This window comes from Capra hircus, chromosome 4 (assembly GCF_001704415.2).
Source record: "Capra hircus breed San Clemente chromosome 4, ASM170441v1, whole genome shotgun sequence".
In the NCBI taxonomy this organism is placed as follows: Eukaryota; Metazoa; Chordata; class Mammalia; order Artiodactyla; family Bovidae; genus Capra; species Capra hircus.
This window is the reverse complement of record NC_030811.1, coordinates 88,264,733-88,271,453: the sequence shown is the minus strand read 5'-3', so window position 1 is coordinate 88,271,453 and position 6,721 is coordinate 88,264,733. Positions and strand designations below refer to the sequence as shown.

At 45.3% G+C, this 6,721-nt stretch overlaps 1 protein-coding gene across 3 annotated transcripts in view; it reads left to right on the top strand.

The window, feature by feature from the left end:
- LOC102176015 (solute carrier family 25 member 40) overlaps nt 103-6,721 on the top strand; it is an 81,433-nt gene continuing 74,814 nt past the window's right edge. For all 3 annotated transcript variants that reach the window (XM_018047306.1, XM_005679058.3, XM_018047307.1), the window contains exon 1: nt 103-346. The gene's annotated coding sequence lies outside the window, so the exon portion shown is untranslated. The remainder of the gene's footprint in view (nt 347-6,721) is intronic.

Below are 6,721 nucleotides of genomic sequence, written 5' to 3'. Positions count from 1 at the left end.
CGCGCTCGCCCCCACGTGCCCGCCCCTCGCGCCGCGCGCCCAGTCCCTCAGTGCCCGCCTCCTCGCCCTGCGCGCCCCGCCCCTCGCGCCTGCGCCCCGCCCCCACGGGCGGTGTCTCTGTGCCCCGCCGGCTCCTCCTCTGCGATGCCTCTTCTCGGCTTCAGATCCGCGCTCGTTGCTCGCCGCCTCGCGTCCCTTCGCTACCCTGAAGAGTCCTTGTGGTTCCGAATTGACCGAACAGAGTGAATGCAGTTAGCGCCGCCGGCCGGCCCAGCTCGCCACCGGGGTCATTCCGGCTTTCTAAGGTTGCCCGGACCGCCTGCCCTCCAGTTGCTTTCTCCACCAGGTACGCTTGTTCCCCGCGGGTCGACTGTTCCGGCTGCTGGGGACGCAGCGGTTGCGGCCGAGCCCGGACTCAGATTGGGGACTCAGATTTGGTTGGCTGCTGCAGGCTTTGTTCTCCGCGCCCCGAGTGCGGTTTTCCCGCGGTCACCGGGCCATCTGGAGGCAGGCCGCAGAGACACTTCACGGGACAGAGCTGCCGGGAGGCGTCGGAGCGAGGGTTGGGCCAGGAAGCCCCCGGCCTGGAGCGCGTCCTGGGCGCCTTGTGCTTTTTGGTATTTGCGTGCGCTACTCTATTGACCTCTTGTACCTACACTTGATTTCGTTTTACTGAGAAGGTTATTTCAACAGTAACTGGAAGGAGATTTGAAATCTCAAGTCTAGGTTTTTGGGTCTGGACCTTCCACAGATCCGTTTGTAAAAATTTGGTTAAATTACTTCCTCCTTTTGAATCTCAGTTTTTTACATCTCGTAAAATGGGATTTGTAGTAAAGATTCCATTGGGATGCTTTGAAAACTAAGTCAGTTTCGCCTTGTGAGAAAACACTGCACACACACACACAAAAGGATTTTGGTATGTTTCTGCCTGTAAACTTAAGGAGTAAAAGAGTTAAATCTTGTACTATGCATTCCTTACCACCTGGCTATGGTAATCACTCATTGTTTGGTGGTTGATTTTTAACTTGTTATGAAAAAGCTCAGGGAAGTTAATGCCAGTACCGCGGTTCCACAAATAGGTACCTTAAATTGTAGAAAAGGGGATATTGTAAATACCTTTAGCCAAAATGGAGGACACAGAGGGATGATGGTTCAGCTTTGCTAAGGGAAATAAGAGTTTTGCTGTGAATGGCCTTAGTTTGAAGGGTCTGGGGAGATACTAAAGGATCCATTTTTATTAGATCGTTGGTAACTTTTGTCTGGAGTTCAGGAGATGCGGAGAAGGCAATGACACCCCACTCCAGTACTCTTGCCTGGAAAATCCCATGGCTGGAGGAGCCTGGTAGGCTGCAGTCCAAGGGGTCGCTAAGACTGGACACGACTGAGCAACTTCACTTTCACTTTTCACTTTCATGCATTGGAGCAGGAAATGGCAACCCACTCCAGTGTTGTTGCCTGGAGAATTCCAGGGACAGGGGAGCCTCGTGGGCTTCCATCTATGGGGTCGCACAGAGTTGGACACGACTGAAGCGACTTAGCAGCAGCAGCAGCAGCAGCAGGAGGGATGTCTGGGAGAGAATGGTGGACGCGTCGAATAAAGGGAAGATAGTTTGAGAGACTTACAGCCCAAGCACTGATTCTCAGTCATGGGGTGATGCCTAGGAGGTTATCAGAGCTTTAAAGGCTGAAGGAGGTATAGTTTGGACAAACATGCAGCGTTATAATTTCTATTTGGGAAAAATCTGTTTTCAAAATATAAGCTACAGAAAGAACGCAAGGTTTTTATGTTTATAAAAAGTTTTAAAAGATTAAGAAACACTGATACAGAATGCAGTTAAAGTAATGGGAGGAAATAGAAATTGCCCAGTAGAGCATGTGAAATAAGAGAAGTAGTGATGAGCGCAGGATGATGAAATAGTGAAAGAGTTGGAGAAAAGGCCACAGAGTTAGGAAGAAAACTTGGAATTAATCTTCAAATGTCACAAAATTATGAACATTGGCATCGTGCAGGCTTCACTGACTATATGGTTTTTGGGTAATTTTGATCCTAAATTTTAATATCTGAAAAGGGAGTAAAAAACATTTCTCAGATGTGAAAATTAATTAGAACCTTTTTGAAAGCCTTATTAGTACTGTGCCTGGCACAGAGTGCAGAGTACATCATGAGAAACACTGGGCTGGAAGAAGCACAAGCTGGAATCAAGATTGCCGGGAGAAATATCAATAACCTCAGATATGTAGATGACACCACCCTTATGGCAGAAAGTGAAGAGGAACTAAAAAGCCTCTTGATGAAAGGGAAAGAGGAGAGTGAAAAAGTTGGCTTAAAGCTCAACATTCAGAAAACTAAGATCATGGCATCCGGTCCCGTCACTTTGTGGGAAATAGATGGGGAAACAGTGTCAGACTTTTTTGGGGCTCCAAAATTACTGCAGATGGTGATTGCAGCCATGAAATTAAAAGACGCTTACTCCTTGGAAGGAAAGTTATGACCAACCTAGATAGCATATTCAAAAGCAAAGACATTACTTTGTCAACAAAGGTCCGTCTAGTCAAGTCGGACATGACTGAGCGACTTCCCTTTCATTTTCCACTTTCATGCGTTGGAGAAGGAAATGGCAACCCACTCCAGTGTTCTTGCCTGGAGAATCCCAGGGATGGGGGAGCCTGGTGGGCTTCTGTCTATGGGGTCGCACAGAGTCGGACACGACTGAAGCGACTTAGCAGCAGCAGCAGCACTCAAGGCTATGGTTTTTCCAGTGGTCATGTATGGATGTGAGAGTTGGACTGTGAAGAAAGCTGAGCACCGAAGAATTGATGCTTTTGAACTGTGGTGTTGGAGAAGACTCTTGAGAGTCCCTTGGACTGCAAGGAGATGCAACCAGTCCATCCTAAAGGAGATCAGTCCTGGGATTTCTTTGGAAGGAATGATGCTAAAGCTGAAGCTCCAGTACTTTGGACACCTCATGCGAAGAGTTGACTCATTGGAAAAGATTCTGATGCTGGGAGGGATTGGGGGCAGGAGGAGAAGGGGACGACAGAGGATGAGATTGCTGGATGGCATCATGGACTTGATGGACGTGAGTTTGAGTGAACTCTGGCAGTTGGTGGTGGACAGGGAGGCCTGGCGTGCTGCGATTCATGGGGTCGCAAAGAGTCCGGCACGACTGAGTGACTGAAATGAACTGAACTGGCACAGAGTAAGAGCTAAGTAAGTGCTGTCATCCTGGTGAACTTTATTCTGTATCAGCCTCTCCAACTTCACGGGTTCTGAAAAGCTAAGCCTTGAAAAATGGGCCTTTGATTCTGGTGTCTAAGATGTCTTTGGTGCCTTAGTGAGAATTTCAGGAGATAGCTAAGTTAAATACAGTACTAGATGAAAATGATGGGCTTGAAGTGGAGGTGGATTGAGTATACTTTTTGCAAAAACTGTGTCATTGTAGGAAATTATAGTGATAGGAAGGGAAGATAGGGTCTTTGGTAGGTTTGGGGATATGAAAGTCAAAGTTTTAGTCGCTCAGTCATGTCTGACTCTTTGTGACCCCTGGACTGTACCTCTATTCATGGAACTCTCCAGGCAAGAATACTGGAGTGGGTTGCCATTACTTCCTCCAGGGGATCTTCTAGCCCACTTACTGAACACAGGTCTTCTGCATTGTAGAAGATTCTTTACTGTCTGAGCCATCTGGGAAGCTCTTAGGGGATATGGAAAAGATTTAAATATGTTTCTGTTGAAGAACACAAAAATAGGAAGGCCATTTTGTGTTGCAGTGAAAGCTGAGGTACCTTTCTTGTTTGCTATAATGAGGAAGGACAGTAACAGCACCCTAGGCTTTGAGACACACCCTTGACTGCACTGCAGGTGATAATGTCAAGCTGTGAATAAGCAGAAAGTTTGTTTTGCTGCATAGTGTTAGAAATTTTCTGATCTGTAACCCAAAGACAATTAAAAAAAAATATTATTGGAGCTCAGATCTTTTGGTAGCCAGTGGAAGAAGGATGTAGTCATATGTCTATGGCTTGTAAACATAGACACCTCTTTACCATCATGTATATAATCGGAGTTACTGGTAAAAAAAATAAGGTTTATGTTAAAGTATTTCTTGAGATGTGCTTCAGGTGAAAGGTATGAATGCAAGAAGAGAGATATGGAGGCAGTATTCCTTGTGGAAAGTTGATTGAAGAGTTCTGTTAAGCAAAGCTGGAGAACATGAGCAGAATCATGGTCTAATTAAATGAACATTTGGCAGTGAATCAAGAGAAAATGAGTTTTATTCAGTACTGACTCTGTTCCTAAGTAGTTTTATGACCTTAGGTAAATATTAACCTTCAGTTCAGTTTAGTCGCTCAGTCGTGTCCGACTCTTTGCAGCACGCCAGGCCTCCCTGTCCATCACCAACTCCCGGAGTTCACTCAGACTCACATCCGTTGAGTCAGTGATGCCATCCAGCCATCTCATCCTCTGTTGTCCCCTTCTCCTCCTGCCCCCAATCCCTCCCAGCATCAGAGTCTTTTCCAATGAGTCAACTCTTCACATGAGGTGGCCAAAGTACTGGAGTTTCAGCTTCAGCATCATTCCTTCCAAAGAAATCCCAGGGCTGATCTCCTTCAGAATGGACTGGTTGGATCTCCTTGCAGTCCAAGGGACTCTCAAGAGTCTTATTCAGCACCACAGTTCAAAAGCATCCATTCTTCGGTGCTCAGCTTTCTGTATAGTCCAACTCTCACATCCATACATGACTACTGGAAAAACCATAGCCTTGACTAGATGGACCTTAGTCGGCAAAGTAACGTCTCTGCTTTTGAATATGCTATCTAGGTTGGTCATAACTTTCCTTCCAAGGAGTAAGCGTCTTTTAATTTCATGGCTGCAGTCACCATCTGCAGTGATTTTGGAGCCCCCAAAAATAAAGTCTGACACTGTTTCCACTGTTTCCCCGTCTATTTCCCATGAAGTGATGGGACTGGATACCATGATCTTCGTTTTCTGAATGTTGAGTTTTAAGCCAACTTTTTCACTCTCCTCTTTCACTTTCATCAAGAGGCTTTTTAGTTCCTCTTCACTTTCTGCCATAAGCGTGGTGTCATCTGCATATCTGAGGTTATTGATATTTCTCCCGGCAGTCTTGATTCCAGCTTGTGTTTCCTCCAGTCCAGCGTTTCTCATGATGTACTCTGCATAGAAGTTAAATAAGCAGGATGACAATATACAGCTTTGACGTACTCCTTTTCCTATTTGGAACCAGTCTGTTGTTCCATGTCCAGTTCTAATTGTTGCTTCCTGTATACAGGTTTCTCAAGAGGCAGTTCAGGTGGTCTGGTATTCCCATCTCTTGAAGAATTTTCCACAGTTTGTTGTGATCCACACAGTCAAAGACTTCAGTGAGTGACAAAGTAATAGGTATGAAGTGGGATTTATTTAGAGAGATACACATTCTGTAGACAGAATGAGATCCCATGTCAAAAGATGAGAGTGGCCAGAAAAATGGGGGCATTAAATTTTAATGGGCTGAGTAACTTCATAGGCTAACAAGTGGGAGGATTATTCCGACTGTTCCAGGAGAATTCTAGGAATCAGAGATTTCTAGGAATTGGACCACTGCCCACCTTTTATCCTTTTATGGTTGGCCAGGGAACTGACATAGGCGCCCATGTCATTTAGCATGTTAATGTATTACAATGAGTGTGTGCTACTGTTCAAGGTGTACTGAAAGTGGATTCTTCTGCCATCTTGGTTCTGACCTGTTTCTGTCATATCATCGATATGTCCTTCTTTAAGGGTTATGTCCTGCCCCCTTCCCTCCTGTTTTCGTGTATATATATATATATATATATATGAAATATTAGTATGTAGTTTTTAGGTGATCTCTTTTTCTGATTTTGGTGTTAAAGAATGATATTTGTTTTATAGAATGATTTAGAAAGTGGTACCTTTCTTCAGTAACTTTTGGTACTTTGTGTGTCTCTAGGAATTTGTTTATTTCAAGTGATTTGTTGACGGGTTTTTGTTCAGTTGCGCAGCCCACGTTTGAGTCTTTGCAGCCCCATGGATCACAGTGCATCGGGCTTCCGTGCCCTTCACTAGCGCCCGCAGTTTGCCCAGACTCGTGTCTCTCAGTCGATGATGCCGTCCACCCATTTCTTGTCCTTAGTCACCCCCTTCTCCTGCCTTAGTCTTTCCCGGCATCAGGGTCTTTTCCATGGAGTTGGCTCTTTGCATCAGGTGGCCAGAGTATTGGAGCTTCAGCTTCAGCATCTGTCCCTTTCTAATGAATATTCAGGGTTGATTTCCCTTAGAATTGACTGGTTTGATCTTGCTGTCCAAGGGACTCCGAAGAGTCTTCTCCAGACCATTATTTCAAACCATCAGTTCTTTGGCGCTCAGCATTCTCTATGGTCCAACTCTACTTGTTCATCTCGTGTAATAATTTCTCTTTCTGTAAAGCTTTTGGTAATATCTACTTTCATGCCTGATTTTACCAGTTCGAGTCTTCTTATTTTTCTTGGTCAGTTTAGCCAAAAGTTAATTTTGGTGATCTTTTTTAAAGAGATCTTCCGTGGTGGCTCAGATGGTAAAGAATCTGCCTGCAGTGAGAGAGACCTGGGTTCTATTCCTGGGTCAGGAAGATCCCCTGGAGAAGGGAATGGCAAACCACTCCAGTATTCTTGCCTGAAAAGTCTCACTGAACAGAGGACCCTGGTGGACTACAGTCCATGGGAT